The following is a 23,673-nucleotide window of genomic DNA, read 5'->3' on the forward strand; positions in this document are numbered from 1 at the left end:
ATATACAATAATTTTTTTAAAGAAGTGCAATTTGCGTTGCAGCAATCAGTGTTAAATCATTTGCATAAGATTTAACAACGGTTTTTATACGAATGAATGAATGTAAACATTTTAACTTAATGGTACGTAAATAATTTAAAAGAAAAACTTAACTAGGCATCCTTAGGCTTTTTAGCGCAACAAAAATGCATCCACTTTCTGTATTTCCAGTTGTTAAAGCAAGAGTTTCAAAGAACAAGCCTTCTCTCAGGAAAATTGCCCTAGCCATTTGCTCCGAAGTGTCGTACAAAAATGCCAATGCATCCCCAAGGGGTTTTTTTGCCATTGAATAAGTGTGTGGTGGAAGGAAACAAATTGCAATGAAACTGTACTACCTAACTGATACATATGTAAATACTACAGAAGATATCTAGGCATCTTGAAAATGTAGGATGCAATCTGTATAGTGTGACTGATGCATAGTTAGGTTGGTTTTCATTGGTTTTTAAGTGGGACATCATTTGGAAAGTTGTTTCATCAGAGCTTTACAAATAAAAGGGTATCATTTTAGGATTTTTTTTCTGTACAGTGTGCCTTTTCCTTTGTTTCCAACACAATTGTTGAGCTACATTAAAAGCTATGGAAATGTGCCTGGTACAGGTGGCATGTCTGATGGCTGCAGGGAAGGTCTCCAGCTGAATCTCCTGCCCCGCCTACCTAAGCCTGCACTGTGTGCTTTTTCTGCAGCTCCCTTCACTACACCTTCTGATGATCTGTAAAACTAGGCCTTCCACCTACCAGCACAGGCTCCTCATGGGCACATGTGAGGTTTTTGTGATGAAAGTCTGGGGAACTGAGCCCATGCCCTGTGAGGGCTATAATTGTTTTGCTTGCCCTTCACACCGCAGCTAAAGGGTGTCACCCAGGTTCTCCGAGCAGGAAAATATCAGAATTTTACCCACTACAGCTGTAACTGCTGAGTGGCAGATGCTTTGAGTTCCTGTTGACATCCTCCGGTGGCCAAGGGTAAAGGGCAGCAAAAACTGAAGGCACTGCTGCTGAAAAGAAGGTGAATTTTAGCTATTAAGGGAAGTGGGAAACCTATTGCTAGCTCTGAGGACTGGCTCTCTTAATTGCTCAGCTCATTGGAACCAGATTTATTGCCAGGTGTGGTTTCCATCTATGTCAGCAGTGCTGTTGGACTGGGAAGCCAGGATGCCCAACCTCCATATCCATGGAGGGCTGCAGTGTGTCTCTTTGTCTCTCTGTGCCAGACCTTCTTTTGGGGTGAGTTAGGGTACCTCCTAGGCCTTCAGTGAAGCTATACTGACTTGCACCACTCAAGAATCTGCCTCTTGGTTTTCCAAACCTGACAGTTGAGGCTGCTTCCTTACACTGGAGGTGTTGTGAGGACCGTGGGATGAAAGCTGCAGCACAGCCCCAGGAGGAAAACTGATCCTAGAAAAAGGGATCAGGCTGAGCCTTGCCTGGGTTTTGGGTTGCTGTGGCCAGCCAGGAGTGGGGATCACTCATCCTTCTTGGTGGGGTTCTCATGCCATGCTCAGTGCTGGGGCACCTCACCTCCTGGCAGCCTGTGGGTTAATGTAGCCAGGTACCCCACCCCTGCTAGCCCTGGGGCCATGTGGGCTTGGATCTTGTGATTTCTAAAAATAAATGCCTATCTAAGTGCAAACAGCCATGCAGAGAAACACTGGGCTTTAAAAACAAAAGGTGTGAATAACAGGGTGGAAATCTTTCCTCTTGAAGCATCTACTGGCTAAAATGCCCTTATTTGTGATTTCACAATTTTGGTACTTAAATGGATAAAAGAACTGTTGCTAACTTGTGTTGCAGAGTGTTCAGTCTTAGCTAGGGTCAGCATCCTTTCTTGTTTCCCTTTTCCTTTTCCATTTTTTTTTACTGGGGTGATGTTCGGTGTGCCACATCTGAAAAGCTGAGCACATAACCCATACCTGCTGGGTGTGTCAGAGCTGCATTGCTCAGAGTTACCAATAAAACAGCTACCATTAGACCAGCATGTTCCAGTTTCAGGCTGCTGACCCAGCAGAAAATGTCATCTGGTTGCTGATGCTCTTGCTGGTGGCCTGTGGAAGGCCAGGTTGCTTTGAAACCCTGTGGCACCTGTTTAAGAGGGTTCCTAGGAGGTCCAGCTCCCTTCTCAGCACCACCTTAGCCCAGGGTCTATCTTAGAGTGGTTCCTGCAGATAATAAATCTTGCAGAAGGCACATAAAGATGCCCTGTGTGACAACCTTCCTCTTGGATCTGAGGATGAAAATGCTCTTTTAGGTGATATCAGGAGAAAAAAACCCAAACCCTAGAAACCCCCAATATTTCATAGAGAGGGTGTTTCCAATTATTTCTTATCAGCAAAAAAATCAAGAATGGAATGTTTTCCCTCCTTGTACCAGAAGTAGGGCTGTCAGATTTTCAACCCTCTGTAGGAGTCAAAGAGGATGAAGCACTATGCCTTACTGAAAAGGTGTTGAAGACCTCAAAGCCAGGCTCTGTGTTATAATTTTACATAGAAAAAAACTGTGAGAACATACCTCCATGCTTAACAAAACTGCTCTTCATATGATTGCTGGAGCCGCTACCCCTAGACATAAATAAAGGTTTTGTTTTTTTTTTTTAAATAACTATTTTGCATTTTAGTCCTGCTGAGCCAGCACAACTCTGAGTGTGTGAGCTGGACTTTGCTCTGGCTCTTATATTGTTGATATCACTGCTCCTGATGGAAGGCCTGGCCAAAAGCTTTTCCTCACTTATCACCATTTCTCTGCAGTGACAGCCCTGGGCTGGGCTGCAAAATAATACTGCAAAATAGCAAAAAAAGAGTTTGACCATGAGTTTTGGTTATTAGTGGGGCTGAAAAAGCCAGATTGACCCCAGAGCATCTTTCTAGTACCAGAATGAAGCTTCAGAGTTGACATTTGGAGGTGGGGGACAAAGGCATATGGCCACTTGTCATATTAGCAACTTTTCTCTTGGAAGAGTAAAAATTAAATACCAAATGTCCTAGGGCATCTGCTTCAGTGTCCCCCATCAAGCAATATTAGAAGGGTCAAATTTGCTTGAGTGACCCCTCAAGATCAGACTGCTCCTGTCTGGTGGCCCAGAGAACCAACCCAGGCAAAGAGAATCAGCCTTGGACAGGCTGCTCAAAGGGAGTAAGGGGTGCCTGGCTGTTTCCAGAGCTGCAAGTGGGCTTTGTTTCCTGTGAATGATCAGAGGGCAAAAATCTGGGTGTGAAGTGAGGAATCAAAGTAGCTGATTTTTGTTTTCCTGCTGCAGAGCTAGAGAAAGCCATACATCAGCTCTGTAACATTTGCCATATAGAACTTGGGTAATTTAGTGTCTGCTCCTGCATAAAAATAATATAACTTCTACTCCTTTCTAAGAGAAGAAGGGATTTTGGAGGGACATCCTGTCCGTGCTGTTGTGAGCCTTAGTTGAGCACAGGCTGCAGAAATCCAAAATGGACTTCAACTCTTCCTGTGTGATCACAGCTCCAGATCTTCCTTTATCCAGCTGTCATGAACTTCATTCCTCACAGATCCTCCAGTTCCTAAATCTGTATACACTGGACATTCCAGGGTTTTGTCAAACACACTGAATTCAGTATTAAAATATAGGGCAAGGGTTGTTGCAGTGGGCCAGTGAGAAGGAAACTGAAGGCTTGAGGAGCATTTTCATGTGCCTTCTGCTCCATATGTTGCAAAAGGCTTGAGGCCTTCACTACATATTTGTAACGTGTTTTGGAAACACTTCTTAGTATTTCCTCAAAGCTATCTGATGGAAGCTGGTATCATATCTAGGAGAGGGGAGTAGAATTTCACAGAATCACAGAACCATTTAGGTTGAAAAAAACCTTCAGGATCATCAAGTCCATCCTTTGATCTGTATATTTAGGTGCCTGGGTGGACAGGCAATCAAACAAGAGTTGCCAATGTTGTAGCCAAAAGTGGTCATGTACTCCTTGAACAAATGATCAGGAAAACAATGAGTAGGAGTAAGGAGGCAATTTTACTTTGGAATGCTGCATCCAGATGTGGCATTCACATTTAAAAAGGGTGTTTAAAAATTGGCAAAGGTAGGGAAAAGAATCACTAAAATGATTTGTGAGGAAAATATCTGGTCTTGATAAATTTAAAGACCACAGTCTGCTTTTAGTATCTAAAGGAAGACTAAAACGTGACGGGTGTAGTAAGTCCCTTAGTGGAGAGAAAATGATTGGTGCTAAGAGCCTTTGACCTTGCAGAGAAAGACATAACAAGAACTAGTGGCTAAAAGGTGAAGCTGGATTAATTAAATAGATAATTTAGCTTCAGCTGAAACAACGAACATAATTAGTGATGGGAGAAATAACAAGAGAAGAAGAATAGCGCTCAATCTCTTGTTGCCTTCGCAACAAAGCTGTCTGGAAGATCAGCTTTAGCTGACCAAAAGTGACTGGGTTCAGGACTGAGTGTGTTGCGTCTGCTGCATCATGATTTATAGGCTGGATTAGTTTCCATTTGGTCTGAAACCATATTACTTTTTGGGATGAGACCCAATGCTGAGATCTTGAATTTTTGTTGTTATTAAAAAACCCATGGCACTCTTCCTGAGAGCCGTGGTAAACACTGTGGTGTTTTGACCCAGTTTCAGCATAAGCAATTATTTTTTTGCATATCTAAAAGGTCCTACTTCCTCTCCAAAACTGTCCTGCATCTTTACTGTTTCCTGCTAAATACATCCTGAGTCCCATAGAAGAAAAGTTTCAAAGTTGAACAAACAAGATTTGAAAATCTCTCCCCTCTTACAGCACAGCACAGAGATAGGGGCTGCTGAGTGTCCCCTGCTCTTGGAGAAGCAGGAAAGAAGCCTTGTCTGAAAAAGGCAGTCTGCAGGTCTTTAGTCTGCGATCTTTTGAGGCTGTGAAGATCAGCCTGAAGAAGAAACAAAGGCATGAGGGTCACCACACAAAAATGGCAATTTAAAAACAGAAAAGAGTGCAATAGGAGGGCACCATACTCCAACTGGAACCCGAATTCTACTTGCTTTTCTCGTGGGAATAAATAACACTTAAAATAGTGCAGCCTTTTGTGCCTTCCTTACAGAGGACCCAGTCTTGAGGCATGAGGGAGAGGAATGAGCTTTGTCTGTTTGGCTGGTCATGTATCTGGTCCCTTTGCAGTAGAGAGGAGCCCAAACCATCCCAGCAGATCCTGGTGAGTGCTCCCACTCTGAAGGGGTTTTGCACAAGCTTGGCAGATGTGCCTCCCAGGAGTGTCCTTGCTGACTGGAGAGGGTGTGTGTGTTTGGGAAGGAAGCCTGGTGGAGGGGAGATCTGCCCTGCCTCAACTGCAGCATCATGAGGAGCTACTCGTGGGCACCCCCTGTGACACAAAGTGCATGAGGACCAAAAACCTGAGACTGGTCTTCTCTGAGCCTGCAAGGACCTCTGGCAAGCTGTGGATCCTCATCATCTATGTCTCTGTGTGCGTGTGTGTGTGTGTGTGTGAGCATGCAGTGTCTTCATTTTCTTAAAATTAGATCTTTTACTCTGTGTCTCTTTTCTATCATAATCCACATTAACCTGTAATTGTTCCATTTTACCTGAATAGAAATTTACTAAAAATGGAACAGTTGGGATGATGAGCCCCCTCCAATCAGTCACAGAGGTGAAAAGTGGTGCCTGTGATGTGTGGGGAGACCCACCTATCCCAACATTGTGCACACTATGCCTGTGTATTTCCATGACTTGAACAAGATATAAAGGCATGCCCTCTGTTATTCACAGAGTTAATGAAGTATGTCACAAGATTCATTAGATTCAATTTTATTTTATTTTATTAGAAACTGTCAGCCTGAAACAGCGTCCCAAAGAAGCAATACTCCCTGTTTTGTAGTTTCCTGTAATTTTGGCATGTCTTTTTTTTATTTTTCCCAGATCAAGGCAAGAACTTAGAGACTGAAAAATAGCATTACTATTTTAACAAAGGAAAAAGAGTTGCTCAAAAGTTTGACTGATAGAATGTTTATTCTTATTGCAAGTATCAAGTGATACCTTCAAGCTTTTAAAAAAAATGTGGCAACACTCAGAATAGGCTTGGAATAATTTTACTCTTTACACTTCAGGGACTCTCAGAAAATTAAAAGACAACTTCTCAAAAAAGAATTGATAGGATTAAATGTGCTCTAGGCAGAAGGAGGCCAGAAATGTCTTTAAAGTTAGAGCTCTCAATTTTTTACCCAGTCTTATGCTTTGCCCTGGGTAGTGATAAAGTTTCTGGGACTAAATGAAAGCTTTGTATAAGCAGGAAATTCAGGGAAAACAGCTTGTCTTTCTAAGTCTCCATGATCAGTTTTCAGCAAAAGTAAGAAACTTCAAACACAGATTCTAGTAGATTTGGGCTCTGTAATCAAGATGCTGATGTCTTAAAATTTCTTTGTATCAGAACTCATCAGAGAAGGCATGGGTAGACACTGACAGCTGTGTGCTGTCCCCTTTTCCAGTGTAAAGCAGTCCTGATCCCACTGCATGCAGTCTTCCCTTGTGCAGGCAGCTAGGGATACAAGCTGGAGCACTTGCTTCAGCATTGAGCAACAGGATCAAATCTGCCACACTGCAAAGCACTTTCTTATCTAAAGCAAAGGATTAGCACTCCTGAAATGAGCCACGTATCAAAAACTCAGGGAAAATCTGAAAGAAACTCCTATTTCACACCAGTTATGTACTGAGGCACTATGATACTGGTGTACATCTACTTTTACTGTTCCTGTTAGGCAACCTGAAAGGTGGCCAGGATGCTCCACTTGTGTTTCAATGTGCTCCACTGATGGACACGTTAACCCTGAGGCTTCAGCCATACAAGATTCTGAGAAATCTTACCCTTGCCTCTCTATTGCCACAGATTTAAACTGAGATCTTCCATATCCCTCCCAGCCCTAGGTCTGCTTCTGAGACAGCTTGCACTTCGGGCCCAGAAATTCAGTTTTGAGCAAAAATGTGCCCTTGAAAGGAGACCAGATGCATCCTGTGGTTAAAGAAAAAAATGTGTATGCTACCTAATCAGTATGAGTGGGTGGGAGGGAAGTGAGGTAGTAATGGTCAGGTGGAGCTTTACTGATAAAAGGCATGGCAATGGAAGGCAGTGGGAATATGCCTTTTCAGGGAGAAGACTCAGCATTAGGGACAGCTGCAGCACAAGAGAAAAGCAGGATGAACCAGAAGCTGTAGTGTGATCAGAAGATCAAGTCTTTTCAACAGAAGCTTTGGAAGATATTTAAATTGCTGTTCTAAATGAATGAGTTGAAAGCATCTGGTTTTCAAAAAATTTTAATTTTCGTTACAGCCAGGCTTCTTTGACAGGAATACAAACATTTTGCAGAGCCTCTTTGGTTGAGAAAATGGATTTTTGATTGTATCTTCTATTGTAGATTTTTCTGATAGGAAACTTCTTATTGGAGGGAAATTTATAATTTGCCAAAAGGTTTTGTTGCAGTAATTTTGGCATAGTCTGCTGTTGCCCTGCTGCTTGCATCAGGGAATGCTTATAGACACCCACATGTGGCTACTTGTTGTCCTGAAGACACCTGCCCCCAAAAGAGTCCTCCAGAAGGACATATCCTGACCCATAAAGCTACATGAGTTTGGGCATGTGTAGGGGAAATGTAGCCCAGATCAAATGGATCATTTAGGTAAAACCCCTCTAAGCAGAGAGGGGTCTTAGCTCTGTAAGCAGACAAGGCAGAGGCACTGGTGAGAGACAGCAGTGAGCTGAGCTCACTTAATTTGAGCTCTTCATCACCTAAGCTCATTAGCCACGCTGCCTTCAGCCTCATCAGCAGGTGAATGGGGGAAAGGGGAAGCCACCAGCAGTTGTTCTGGGGTGCAGGGTGCACCCTCAGCTGCAGTGTGGCCCCTGACACGTGAGCAGAGAGGCTGTGTCTCAGCCAGCAGATTTGGACAGTGTACATCCGGAGAGGGTTTCCCCAGCCCTAGGGAGAAGGGAGGCTCATTTTCCAGCCATAGATAAGATTAGATTCACTCCTCTGTTCTGCTTCTGTGAATTAAACATGCATCAGGACAGCATCCTTCTATCAATAAATACAGAGCAGATAATTGAAAGAATGAATGTGAGAATTTTGTTGTTTGAAAAGTGAAGCAGTGGGTTTGAGGCACGCAATATGTTTTTAATTAGCATTATTATTTAAAGTGAGCAATCCTGGACAGCTCAGCTCCTTGAGTTCTCTGGTAGCATATTCATTAGCTAATCAACAGAGCTATTATTTTCCTTGAAGTATACCCTACTTTGTGGTACTAAAGTGCACACACTGATTTACTGGTAAGGGTAATTAAAGGACATATCATAAACACCACTGACGTCATGGAATGCTGCTCTTTAACCATCTCTCCAGCTAACCCTTCCACATGGAAAAACAGACATTTTGCAGCTGACCCTCACCTGGTGTCAAGTGTTCATTCTCCCTTTACTTGCATCTCTGCAGTTTTGTGAACCTATGGCAGCAGAGCATGTAGTTCTGCATTTATGGTTTCCCATACAAATGAAATATTTGAATTTGAAAGTCTGTCATACACCAGCCTTTGCAAAAGTCTCAGTGCTGATCAGAAGCTTTGTCACAAAACAGTCTTGTGCACAAGTTTCAAAGGAGAAGCCTACACATATCTAATCTATGTTACTCAGAGGTAAAGCCCTGATGGGGCTGGGGAACTCCTCAGAAAATAAGAACTTTCCACCACACATCCCTTGCACGTAGATCTTCCCTGAAGGCGAAAATACAGCCCCTGATGTTATGTTCCTTTCAGTTTCTAAACACAAATCGAATGTATAAGGGGAAGGCCAGGCAGATTGGAAGGACTGCAGCTAATCTCTACATTCCAAACATATATCTCTAAGTAGCTCTACATATTTGGAGAGCACTGAAGTCTGAAAATCCAGCTGAGCTGCTGGTTTGTAAATGCTGTAGAGGAAGGTGGGTGCACAAGTGAGCAAGGAAACATCAGCCCAGGTGCTTCCTTCTTCTCACCTGCTTTCCCTCCTTCCTTCTTCCTCTCCTTCTCTCTTTTTCTCCCTCCATGCCTCTGTTTCATTCTGTGCATTTTGGTTTGTTTCTTCCCAGCTATAGGTCTGTCACCCATATATTTCTGGACAATTGAGAGATCGGAAAATCTTTAGATCACAGCACTGAATAAAATAATTTCCTGATTTTTTCCCACTCTATTTATTAGATTCTTCAGTATAAGAAGGTTGTGTCTGTCTTTACTCAAGTTCATTTAGTGATATAATTCCTGATTGCAGTAATAAGTAGGTCAGAAAAATAGAATGGATAATCATAATTTCTCGCAAATGAAAGAGGCAAAAAAGATATATACCAATAAGAAAAAAATGCAAAACATTTAATTTCAAAATATGGCAAAATATTTTTATATTTCAAAGCTATATATTCCTGTTTATCTTAAAAATGCCTGTTTCCAGTGCAGATGGCTGGCTTAGTTTGTAATTTAAAGCAATGGCCAAAGTTCTGTTCTGATTATGAATTACTCACTTAAATGAGTGCTCTCCGCTCAAATGAAAATTACCAAACACAATGGGATAAGCCCACTTGTCCAGCCAGGGTGCTGTCATGTTTTCCTATTACTTTTGAGCTGGAAAGTGTTCTGTCCTCCCTCCACAGCTCAGACATACAGTGGGGTTTATTATCCCCATTTTATGGATCAACAGGGATTTAGAAATCCTCTGTAGTTTTGCTCAAATCTCACAGGAATCATTCATAGACAAGACATTTACTGAGTATCTTCCAGATCCTGGAAAATGTCCCAGCTGGGGACTCTCACCAGTGCTTTACTAGTGCCAGGACACAGGCAGGGATGTGTGACAGCTCCTATTAGTGACTACAAGGCATGGCATGGTTTTGGTTGGGATCACCTAGCATTTTCCCAGCTGTTGCCCCTGGTTAGGGAAAAGCAGCTGTGCAGCAGGGACTGCTCCTGGTTCCTATTGTTGCTCTCCTGCTTTGGAGAGTGAGAGCGCAGCCAGAGGGACATAGGATGTGCTTTGCAGAGCTCCTCCTTTAATTGTCCCCTGGCCCATTTTATTTCCCAGCATAGGTACAGCCACTTGGCATGCATTTGTGGTTTGTGTTTGTCTGCTGGCACGGAAGTGACATATTTCAAGACTGGTTGGTGAAGAAAGAAGAGGAAACATGATATGAAATGTGGATGAGTCTTATGTGACCCTGAGCCAAGCCCTGCCTCAAGACTGGGGATATGTTTTCATGAAGGAACGTGATTCTCTGCCCATGCAGTGTCAGCACAAAGCAGAGATAGGCCCCAACACGTGACTCTTTAGTGACTGGTTTGAATGGAAATGTGTGATTTCTGAACAGATTTATTGTGCAAGCAAAAATGTATTTGCTAAAGATTACAGCAGTGTGTTTGCTCTGAATGCTGAGCCCAGGAAAAAAAGACTGCCCTGTGTGACTCTTCATAACACAGTGAAATAAGGTCTGTGGTGACAAATACCTGCTTTAACTTTGTTAGCCCTGTCCCATGGTCTGCAGTGCAGGGATCAGGCAATGAAAGCAGAGTAGAGCTGGGGATGCAGAGACCACCCTCTGGTTCAGACTCTAGCTCCTGCACCCCTCGTGGATGTGGAGGATAGATCTATTTACCACTCACATAGCTTCAAGGACTGCGCCAGCAGTGGAACATACATGCCCATTGTTCCCTGACCTTGCCAAAACATTTCTCTACCCGTATGTGGGGGGACATCAAGGAACTCTTTGGCCCACTGGGGTCCCTGGAGTCCTTCCCTAACCTTCCTCCAGCTTCTTTCTGTCATGTCCTTCTCAGGGTATCAGGAACCCAGGAGCCTCTGCTGTTGAGAACCAGGACTCAGCCTTGGACCTCAAATTAGTCATTATTGCTTCTAATTAGTCATTATTGCTTCAGATAGCCAATATTATTACCTTTATGTTAGCGGTGTCACGTTGTATGATTGCACAGCTGGAAGGTTTGTGGAGGAGCTGGAACTACGATTCTGCTGCTGTGACCATTACCCCTGAAACTCAGCAGCTGAGGAGCTGGGTCCCTTTCCCTTCAGAGCTATTTTTCAGGGTGGGTTCATGAGCATTTCCACTGAAGATAACTCATAGGCCACACAGTTCAGCGGGCAACCAACCCTTCCGGCCTGAGACCATATGTGTCTGGGATTGGGAACCACATGGGTGGGGGGCAGGGGTGTCTCAGGCTTTTTGATGAAGGAAAGTGGATACAGAGTGCCATCTGGGGAATTCCACAAGTCTAAATCCACCCTTTTTCTTTTGTCTTTTTTTTTTAAAAAAATTTAGCACTCAAGTGACTGATCTGCAACATGTAGACCTCAGTTTGGTTTGGAATTGGGATTCAGATGCACTTGTAGATAAAAATTTAAAAATGTGATCTTATAGGTGTACTCAGGGTCAGCTGATAAAAATAATTCCTTTGCCAGCGTGTTGAATCCAGTTACCAGTTCCATCACTCAATTTCCCTGTAACAAACATTCCTGGGACTTTCTTTCTGCTGATACTCTGCTGCACTGTTTGGAAATAGAAATGCAGCCAACTGGCAAGTTATCTTGGAGTTGTCCTTGTACAAGGGAAAATGGGGCTTGGTTTGGTCTGGAGGCCTGCTAACATTTGCTGCCATGGCATTTTTGCCAGTCTTCATGACGCCAGCATACGGAGGAATGCTGCAGCACATGTATTTGAGGGGGTTTGTTTAGTGTAAGGGTGTCTGTAGGAGGAGTAGTTTCCTGAAAGGAACAAGTGGAGTGGCTGACCTTGCACTGATTCTGCTGACAGTTCCCGCTTGAAATAAGGTTGTCCCGGTCTAGTGCAACATCACTCACCCCCAGTCAGGGAGTTTTGAACTGTTAGGAGACACAAGAGAACTATATAAGGACTAAGATATCCACAGGCATCCCTCTGCACCAAACATGGGATCTGAACACATGAAGGCTCTGAAGGAGTTCAGCTCCAGACTGAAGGTTTACAAAAAAAGTCTCTCAGCTCTGCACATCTTCAGCCATCAGAATTCAAATCTACTTCTGGACCCCAAGTCAGGTTCAAGGCAAGAAAATGGAAAATAATTCTGAAATAGGAATCAAAATGATCTCCGTAGTACTTGTTTTGCAAGGCCAGCAGGAACAGCATCTGCACAGCTGTTACTTAAAAACATGAAAATCAAAAAGCATTGTTGAAAACTGATTTAAGGGGCTGGGCAGATTGAGGTGCAAGGCAGGAGATTGAATGCTTTGCCTCTTTGCCCTCCTCATGCTTTATGCCTTGGAAACTTACCTATGTCCTGCCTGTTAATGAACATCTGCTTTTGATTGTCACAAACCCATATATTTCAGTAAAATAAACATACCTGTTCTCCACTAGGGAAAGAGCCTATTGTTTCTGCTGTGCCAGGTTCAAATATTGCTTTTAAATCAGAGATGGACATTTTTTTTCTCACTTGCCTAATAGTTACCTTTAAGTGCTAAATGACTCCATCAGGAATCATGCTTCTGTGTTTGGACTAGCTGCAGCACATAGGCTGAAGTGTTGCCTTTTCTTAGGTGTCTGATGGGTGCTCTGTTGAAGGACTATCTCCTGGCTATTCTGGCTGTTAGTGATAGAAAATAAATACATCTTTCCAAAGTTAATTCTGTGTTAATCCAGCTGGAGACTGGACTAAATGTAAGTGACAACAATAAAACATGGCTTTACTAGGTCCATTCATCTTACCTGGTAACTCTGAGCTACTGCCTTTTTTTGGAGCCAAGATAGGCAATGTTACCATTGTGACCATCTATCTGTCTGTGTGAATTCATGCCTGACAAAGGTTCCAGAAACCTGCACGATAAAGAAATAGGGTAAAAAAGAATGTATGTGCAGTCACCATGAAAGCTGTACAGGGTTGGAGCTTGGCATGTCATGACATGATGTTTGCTGCTTGGGGACCTATTAGTGTTGTCCTACAGTATGAAAATCACTGTTCCTACACATAGGAGAGATCAACATCTATTGCTTTCATGTTGTCTATTGGACTATATGATCATGACTATTTTTATCACGATTTTGGTCTTGCCTTAAAACAAGACTGCAGCAGCTGAGATTCCTCATCTTCACATTTTCAGTCTTGGTTTCAACTAGACTCTGCAATTAATTGTGAAGTAATGGGGGTAGGAGTGATTTTCTACTTGAACAAGTCAAAGGTTCAAGATTTAATCCTGCTTATTTATATATTTATTATGTCCTACCTAGATGGTAAAAAAAGCATTTAGCAGCTTAGTTATAGGGAAAACATCTGTGTAAATGTACTGGTTGAAACCAACTACCCTTCTAGTCCAAGACTCTGTTTATAAAACTGTTTACAAAAACACTGTCTACATGCTTGGGACACATGAGAACAGGACAGATATGTATATTTTCCTTAAAGTCTCTTGCACATAGACCATTTTCAACTCAGAATGTTTTGGACTTTTCTAGATGTCACAGTTTGTTTATCTAATAGGTTGCAATAGATCTCCTGTCCAGAGCTTGTCCTGTTCCCTCCTGCTGCACAGGTAGCTGCACCTCCTGCAAGAACCAACTCTCCCTTTGGGTTGCTATAAACCCTGATCCTATTTGTTTTATTTGATGGTTCCTAGGCCATCTTTTGAAGATGCACTGGACAGCTGATCCCTCTCAAGTCACTTCTGATAGATGACTGTCTTTAATGTCTCAAAACCTGGATCTTTCAAGAGCGTGCAGTCCACATCAAGCTGACACTGCTTATTGCTAGTTGAGAGGAGTGTGGTTGCCCACATGCAGTGTTTTTCATCAAAGGCCATGATCATCTTGGGAGAGTTAGTTGAGAGAAAATGGACAGAAGTAGTTTAGTCCATAAGGAAGCCTGTGCTGCAGAACTGGCCTGTTTGCACACAGCAGCTCTCTCAGTGGCATCCAAAATCTTCAAGCCAAGACCACAAACACAATGAGACACCCTGAACCTGCCCAAAGGCACAGGACTTGCAGCTGAGGAGAGCAGTTGGCCAAGGGCATGCCACAGCTCATAAGGAACATGTTCAATCAATGCCTGGACGCAGGACCAGCTGAAAAACGAGGATTTCTCCAGGATTCTAATGTATCTCCTGATATGTCTAGTTGAGAAGAAGTATGTTTTGGGAGATGCTTTCAACCCTCTCTGTTGTACATTTCCTTCTTGTATTGCTGCTCACCAGTCTGTCCTCACAGGAAGTTTCTGCTTTGCTAATATTAATGCATGGCTACCTCCAGGCAAATATATCCATTTTCCTCGGTGTTGGAGGGTTCTTCACTCACATCTCAAATCTAGGCCAAATTAAGGCCAAATCTGTGCTCAGATGGGTGTCCTTCCACCCTTTTGAGTTTCCACTCAAAGACAGTCCATAGAGCATATTTTATTTTTTCTTTACCTTTTGCCCTTCTTAAGCACCCACCAAAAATGGATCATGATTCGTGCATAATGATCATGCAACTGCAAGAATACAGGGACTGTGGAGTGGGCAGTGAGGGAATACTCTGCCATTACTTATTACTTATTCTCAGCAACTGAGAATACTTTACAGAATAACTCAGTGAACTATTGCCTCACATTTCTCATGTGAGCAGCATCGGGGAAAGGCTAGAACAGCAGCAGTCCTTACCTTTCCCTGCCCCCAAAGGCAAACGAACTATTAATGGTGCAGTAAAGCAGCAGAGCAAAGGTGTGTTTGCTGCACAAGGCTGGTGTCATAAAACTGGACTTTGCCCAAGACTGAACAAAATTGTAAGAAAGTCACAGTCAACAATTAAGGGCATGTTTTTTATAAGGAAAAGTTATTTATGACCTTCCTCTGGCATTTTATAAAGTTTTAATTTTGTTACACAACCTCCATTCCTTTCATGCTTTGGCAGGAGAGATGTCAGGGCATTAGGATAGATGCAATAACCACATTTTTTTAATGCTTACTTGTTATTGAACTACCTTCTCCTCTTTAAAGTGTTTTATGGTCGAGTTGCTCTATTTGCATAATTACTGCCACATCACCAGTCAATCAATTTTATGTGTTTCTCTCCTAAACCAATCTAAAATACGATACGTATATAAAAACATCACCCATGATTATACAGACTTCACATTTATTATTGCTTCAGGTCAAGATATATGATAAAATTACCCTCTGTTATTTCCCCCTCCCTTCCTGCTTCTTTAATGCACAACTTTGAACACTTCCTTTAGTATTGTTTATCAGCAATTTTATTTTTCTCTGAATGGGAGACAAAAGAAAATAAGTAATGGAGCTAGTCAAAACAAAGCAAGTAACTACCACAGACAGCTACTAGGATTGCTCGTTTTTACAAGCATGTGGAATCACAAGCAACTGTACACATTGATAGACTTGTCACACAGATATCAGAAGGAAAGACAAAAGTATTCCCGCTTTCTGGATAAGTTCCAGACTTGAAAATAAGTGATTCCAATGGAACCTGGGGTCCTGTGACAGCTTAAACTCAATGGTTCTATTTCATATCTTGCCAAAATATAAAAAACAAGAGAACCCAACCTCAAGTTAGATGATGTGACTGACGTGTCATCAGAAGCCAAGATGAACAAATTCCTTTCTGCATTTTTACCTACCAGTTACGTACTGTTATACAATTCACTGCTGTTATAAGCTGCACTGTTGAATCTCGCCACCAGTCCATGTGCAGGGAGAAAATTCAGAGATACTAGAAATCCTTTATAATGAGGAGAAGTACTTGATTTCTTCATGGCAGAAGTTAGCTTCCAGTTATGAATTATCATAGCATAAACAATCTGATATGTTCTTCAAAATTTTTTTGCTGATCCTTGCTATCTTCCATCCAAGGTATACCACAACGGACTTGACTTTTTGTCCTTCTTACTGCAGACTTACTGAGTGTAAAAATCACTTCTGAACATTTGAAGGAAAAATGAAAACCTAGCTTGTTTCCTGCAAAGAGTAAAATATAACAGTAAGCATACTTATCAAAATTCTCGGCTCCAGAAGATCCCAAACAGAGCCAAAAAATATGTAATATCTCACTTCTGCTGACGACTAATTTATCTTGTTCTCCTTGGTGTCCAAAGTATCAGTGCTGTGTTTTTGTGTTTAGATTCATATTCTAATGGATCAGAGCACAGCAGTTTGAAGTAAATGGCAAAATTCCCACTTATTTTCATGAAGCAAGAATTTACATCTGCTTCAAAAAAAGGCTTCTTGGTTCTCACTACCCTGGTTTGGGTGGTGCAATCCTCTGTTTTTATGTGCTCTACTTCAGCTTGTTGTTGATTCAAACTCTGCATGCTGCTAGGAAATAATCCAAAGTGCTTTAAATTGGAAATCTCTAGAAGTGACTACAAGGTGAGTTGATTGCTATTTGTGGCTTTGAAGTAAGTTCTTCATTGCTGACAAAATTTTTATAGGCAAATAGCGGCTTCTTTCAAGCAGCTTTCATGGCAGCTGTTGACAGCTTCCTTCAGAAAAGCCAAGCCTTACCACTGTACAAATAATGTGTTCAGTCTTATCCTGACAGGGACAGCATTATCAACAAGCTCCTGTCTTCTGCTTGATAAAAAAGGCTTAATAAATCAGACTTCGTAAAAAACATACCGTGACAAAAACAGCACGTAAGCAGAGACAAAATAGATCATTTGACTAACTCATATTGGGCAAAAATTTGGGGTAGATGCTTGTAGGTAGATGCTGATCTAGGGATTGTCCTGCTTGAACTGAGGGATTGGACCAGCTGACCTCCAAAGGTACTGTTGTGGTTTAGCCCCAGACAGCAACTAAGCACCACACAGGTCCTCACTTATTTCCCACTCCTCAGGACAAGCGGGAGGAGAATTGGAAGGGCAAAAGTCAGAAAACTTGTGGCTTGAGATAAAAGCAACTTAAGAATAATAGTATTACTACTACTAGTAATATAACAACAACAATAATAGCAATCATATAATGAAAAGGAAGATAAATTAAAAAAAAATAAAAGACCAAGAGCAAAATAAACCACAAAAAAGATGAGTCGTAAATGAAAAAGAACTTCTCACCACCAACCAGCTGAGCAGCCAGCCTCTGAGCAGCTGGCCCTGGTCAACTTTCCCCCCAGTTCTATAAGTTAAGCATGACACCATATGGTCTGCGATACCCCTCTGGCCAGCTGGGGTCAGCTCTCTGGGCTGTGTCCCCTCCCAGTTTCTTGTGCACCCCCAGTCCCCTCATCGTTGGTGTAGGGTGAGGAGGAGAAAAGGCCCTGAGGCTGTGTAATTGCTGCTCGGCAATAACAGAAACATCCCTGAATTATCAATGCCATTTCCAGCACAAATCCAAACTGCAGTCCCCTATTAGATACTAAAAGAAAATGAACCCCACCCCAAACCGTTGGTTGCTTCCAACCTCTCCCATTCTGTGATTCTGCAAGTACTTAATCCAAGAGAAACCACTACCTTCCCAGCTGAGCCATGTATTTTTTCCTCTTGTCCAAGCAGTGTTTCCTACCACCTACCAAACCTGCAAGTGCTTCCAGTGGCTTCACAGCCCTTCCGGATCCTGACAATGTGCTCACGTGGTTTTCCCTGACAGGTTGGGTTATCATACACCTCTCTGTGCTCATATAGCAATGTTCAAACATAGCAAATGTATAATGCAAAGACTAATCCATCTTGCCAGTCTTTTCCAAGCATAACACAAGTTCCTCTGCTCTGTTGAGCCAGATTCTCTTAGGCTCCAGGGTGCTTTTTTGGAGTACTCTTTCTGGAGGGCTAAGCAAGAAACTGCATTAAGAGGCTGTAACTCTGTACTTCTCAGAGCTGTGGGCTTGGTCTCCTCAGGAGACAATCCTTGATTCAGGAATTCACTTCCCCCTTCCTGTGAGAAACTCTGGGTTTGTTGACTTTCCCAACACATTGCACAGGCTATCTATTTACTCAGGCTTTTTCTGAACGGGTGGGTTTCATGTGGAGGATCTTTGACATTTCCTTGTGCTTCCATTTCTTTGAAAGACATCCCCTTAAACACTTACAAGTTTCCAGACTTAACTACTTGTCCCTTATGACTCCTAAAAACTCGTAGATGGACTAAGATAAGAAAAAAAATAAATTATTTTCCTCCCCACACAAGCCTCTGTACCAGTTCTTTAGCAATTAAGGGAGGAAACCAGACTTCCTTTTTCTCCTTGATGCCAGACATTGCTGTCCCAGTCCTTGGCAGTGCCGGTGCAGGAAGCATCCCCCATCCTCAGGCACTCACATCCTTACAGTCTGAGGAGAAGCTGGCAGATGAGTGGTGCAGGGCCAGCCTTACCAACAGGAACAATCTCCTGTGGAGCACTTTGGAGATCAAAAAGGATGTGCTGTTATTAGCTGGGCTCTCCACCAGCTGCAGCAGGACGACAGGGGCCAGGGCAGCACGAGTCCTCCTGCCCAGGGAGGGGAGGGAGGAAGGATGAAGGGAGCAGGGAAAGGGAGAGTTTTGGACTGAGTTGATAGCAGAATAAAATATTTTTTGAGCTGTAAATCTATTAGATAAACTAATCTCAGGCTTTATGAGATTCCAGATGAAATGCAGGAATATGCCAAGCTTCTCATTTTTATTTCCAAATGTTGAGTTAATTTGGATCCAATCTGAGCCAAATTTCGCCTTAGTGTAAGCAGGTGCAACTCCACTGGGTTGAACAGAGTTACACCCACTTACAACAGGGATGGATTTGTCCTGAAGTGATTTAAATAGGGCAGAAAAGAGCACACATGTTTCCAGTGTTTCATCTTTGAACCATGAGATACATGAATTGAAAAAAAAAAGTGTTCTCACTCGCTCTCACACAAATTTGTGGCCAAGTGGAAGGCTTTATTTAGACATAAGAGCTTAATATCATTCCTTCTTTTGTTCATTTGTTGCCGCTTTTGCTCACTTTCTTTTCTTCCTTATCCTTGCTTTTAATCCTGCAATTAATCTGGCATATTTTTTTGCAAAACACATACCACAATTGTGAATGAGGATTTTATTTTTGAATTCACATTACTTAGATGTTATCTTATTTCCTTCAGATTTCAGTCTAATTAGGTACGAAAATAATACCTAATTTGTAATTTTCACTGCAATTTTTGCAGGCACAGTGTTTTTCCTGTTCTCTGTATTATTTAAAATAGAAAGCGAACTATAATATTGGGAAATATTAAAACCAGTGGCTGTTGCTTGCTTCCCTGCTCATATAATAGTAAGGCTGAACATAGAAAGCAATTTTATGTGTAGAAGATAACAAATGATACATTGACTTGACACCACTACTTCTTTGTAAGACAGATAATAGGCATATAACCATAGATAGAGTGAAAAGCAGTGTAGATACAAGTGTTTCCTTGAAGGGCTTGGGGAGGAAGGAGAGTATCTGTTGATTAATTATCTCAATTTTGAAGTTTTTTTGGTCTGTCTCCTGCTCGAGATTTTCTCATCCACAACACACTGGCTGCTCACAGAACAGCCTGGCCCTTTGGTTTGGGTGACAGGCAGGGTGGCAGGATGGCTGGATGGCAGGATGGCTGGGTGGCACGGTGGCTAGGTGGCTGGGTGGCAGGGTGGCTGGGTGGCTGGGTGGCTGGATGGCAGGATGGCTGGATGGCTGGATGGCTGGATAGCAGGATGGCTGGATAGCAGGATGGTGGGATGGCGGGATGGCGGGATGGCCAGACAGCAAGTGCTGCCCCAGGTGTGCCGGAGCGCCTCAGATTCTGCGTGATTCTCATAGATCCAGCAGCAGTTTTGGGGGGCAGCTCTGGCTGCTTCTGGAGATCAGTACCACCTGGCTTTTATTGTACAACCCAGACATTCACAGCTCACAACCTCTGACTCTTGTCTGTGCCCCTTGGGTGCGTGCAGGATGGCTGTGTGTTATCCACTTCCTTCCCCCATTGCCCCCTGCCACGACACAGCCCAGGGAGCCCCACAGACCCATTAAGGAAGGAAGCCACTGACCTGCTGCCCTCTGCCTTTGTGGGAAACACTCTCTGAGCCTTAAATGGCTTCTTTCGTGCAAGGGGGTAATGAAAACAAAAGTCCATGCATTAGGTTGCCTATTTCTGCCCAGTAGCATGTTCTGACTAGAAGGTCAGGTATTATTTGAATGACTAACCACTTTTCCCATTTCAGCATGTCCATGAGGAGCCCAGAAGTGTTAAGCATCACAGTCAGGGTGCCAGCAGATCCCTCCCTGCCAGTCATGGTTGCACCATGGGACAAACACCTGTATGCTTCAACACCAGGATAATTACACCAGGCAGGTCTTCAGCCAGTCCTTGGCTCAACACCAACACTGATGAAGGTGCAGCTGGGCCTGAGCAAAAGCTCTGAGTTTACCCAGAGGAAAGAGAAAGACGCACATTCCTGCCTCCATGGAAATGGAGGGATGTGAAGGCCGAGACACTTTCTCTGCTCTGAGGTCTCATGTGGCTCAGCTGACCCAGGCATTGCAAGCCTGGCCACTGGCACCAAGGCTGACCACTCCAGCCCTTCCCATTCCTTCAGGCAGCACAGCTGCCTCATGATCTGGCTGGGTGAGAGTCAAACATCTTCAGAGTTTTCAGAGACACTCGCTGTTAAGCAGTGAAGGCTTAACATCCAGGAAAATATGAACCTTCATAAAGATGCACAGAAGAACATCTTCTGGACATTCCCATATGACAAAATACTCTGTTGACACTGTAAATTCAGTAATTTATTCTCCTTAAATTTCAAGTGATACAGACAAAGCAATACAGATGAAGGTTCCAGTGTCCCTGAACCCACAGTAGCCTTTTTAGCAACAATAGCAGCTTTGGCTGCAGAAAGTACTTTAGGTTCAGGCCTGGAGGATGTTAAGCCTCATCTTGCACTTCCCCTTCAGCCATCCCTTTTGTTACTCAGGTTAATATTCTTGGCCAGAGCGGCTCATGCTGAAGGAAAAGGAACAAACATTTAGTCTTTTACATGATCAGCCCTATAGCTGCTTTTTCTCTACTGCTGCAAAAATTTTACCTAGTCTGTGTTCCACATAGGACTTAAAGGATTCCTGTCTCAGGCACAAATGGATCAGTACACTCTTGGACTTCAGGAAGATAAATCTGTGCATATAAAAACAGTGGTTAAAATGAAGAAAAATAGTTCTACAGTTTCTAGTTTGTTTGCCATAAATTTATTATACTTGAAATAATAACCTGCAAGGGGCTAGGCAGGTATTCAGAATATATTCAGAAGATATTTATCTGCTACCAAACTCCTGCAAGATAAGTTTTCTTCAGAGGGTTGTTTGTTTTTTGGGTTTTGTTTGTTTGTTTGTTTTCTTCTGAGTTGTACATAGAGACATCAGCTACATCATTGTTTGAGGATAATATAAATGATGATAAGTCCTTTCCACTTGGAATGCTAAAATGGATTTGACAGGCAATGGTCCAGGCTCACTTCTATCTGTGACACTCTTTCAAATGATTCATCATCTTGAACATGAAAGTAACTAGAAGATGTTATGACTCACCCCTAGATAAGACAGCCAGTTCATCTGAAAGCAATTGCTCCAACTGGCTGTCATGCAGATGCCTCAACAGTGACACTGGGCATTTGCTTACGCATTTTAATAGTTTTTGTGTGTATTTTACAGGCAGTGGGATCTCAGACTTGGGCAGGATGCTGGTGTGGAGGAGCACACAGTGTCTGCAACACTACCACACAACATCCTTAGTTAAGTAACTAGCCTTACCACTCCATTTATTTTTCAGCCTAATAAAGCTCACCAATTACCAAATTTCATTGATTTTGGATAAGTTAAATAATATAGCTTCTTATCAAGTCGTAGTTTCCATTTCTATTAATTCTTCCAGAAAGCTCAGTAGAATGAACTGGTAGTCTGACAAACCTTGGTTCTTACCTACAATTCAATGCTTCAGCAACACTGCTTTGGCCAGGATGCTGAGCCAGGCATTCTCCAGGGCTTCCTTCCAGCTGGTATGACTCTGTGAGTCTAAAATGTGACTCTGAAAATGTACATATACTTCCAGTACTATGCAGGTCTTTGCGGAAACCTGTGTGGGCTTGGCTTTGCACAGCTATCAATATTTTTCTAAGACACTCACATTAGCTCTCCCCTTTAAAATTTAATCCTGTCACCCAGTTTGACTCTTGCAAAGAAATACTTTGCATCTTATAAATTGTTCATGCTTTTACTTCAGTCACTGCTGCCCCTGTAACTTTGACGTGAAAAGCCTCTCAGCCTTGAAGTTACAGTAATTTCATGATTATAAACCGCATCATTTTGACTAAAATTTTGATCCCACCCCAGAAATGCGGCCTACACCCAGGAGTGGCTAATATGTGAAAAATTTTCTGAAATTTCCAACCCTGGAAGTGCAGCCAAGGTGCCAGTAAAACCCGGGATTACGCGATTGTTACAAATTGGTTACTCTGTTGCGCGGCGGGTGGAGGTGGGCTTAGTGCCGGCAGCACGGGGCGGGGGAGGCGGGGGGTTCCCTGCTTCAGGCAGCTCAGCCTGGGGGAGAGGCGGGGGACTCCGTGCTGCCATCCGCGTGGCCCGGGGGATAGGCGGGGGCTCCCTCTGCACTGGTACCACGGGAGCGGGGGACTCCGTGCCCGCCTCCCACCAGTACTGTGGGAGTGGGAGCGGGCAGGGGGGCTCATGCCTGCCTGCCACCGCGGGGCAGCACAGGGCTGGGGCGAGCGAGCCCGGCGGCAGCAGCGGCCGGCCCCGAGCGGCCCTGCTGAGCAGCAGCACCGAGCTGGGCCACCTGGCCCCGTTGGCAGCCCCGAGCGGGCCGAGCCCGCACAGCCCAAGCCGAGCCAGTAAACCCCACGATACCGCAATTCTGTTACTATCTGGCAACTTCGTTGCACGCAGGTCCTCGCTGTGAACGACAGAACGGGTTATAATCAGGTGTGGCTTATGTATGGACAAAGAACGAAATGTTACCGACACCTGGAGATGCGGCTTATAGTCAATGCGGCTTGTAATCGTGAAATTACTGTAATGTGCATTTATTCTTGTTTCTGTTGTTTCTGTTTTTCATGTCAATAATGCTCAAGACATGCAGGCTTTGGGGTCTCTGTCGTTCTTAATCAGCATCTACTTAGTGCCTAGTCACAGGGAAGAGACTCATGGCTTAGGCAGGTGGGGGGCACAGAGTGTCTCCAGAATATCCAAAAGTCAGTTTTGATACCCACCGCTATGCACACATGCTTCCTTCTCCTTCATTCAGACCATGCTTTATAGGCAGAGCAATGCTGTCCATTTCCTGTGAACATGTGCAAAGGCTGTGGCTGGATTTTCTTCCCTTCAAGCTCAGCCAAAAAGAGCAGTTTTCACTTCGCAAGTGTTGTCCAGCTGATGGGCACAGGCAGAACAAGGAACGCCTCCCAAAGCAAAGTGTTTGCTGCAGGCTCTGGGGCGGGTGCTAAGAGAGTGATGAACTCCCATTTCCTTTGAAAGAGAACAAGGCAAACTCTGCTTTTAAAAGTATTCAGATCTGTTAAATATGTGCATAGATATTCCATTTCCTCATAAACAGATTCTGATCTATCAGTAGTACACAGGCACCAATTCTAATACTCCAACAGAGCTGCCACAAGTGAAAGAGG

The sequence above is a fragment of the Catharus ustulatus genome, chromosome 1, assembly GCF_009819885.2.
Source record: "Catharus ustulatus isolate bCatUst1 chromosome 1, bCatUst1.pri.v2, whole genome shotgun sequence".
In the NCBI taxonomy this organism is placed as follows: Eukaryota; Metazoa; Chordata; class Aves; order Passeriformes; family Turdidae; genus Catharus; species Catharus ustulatus.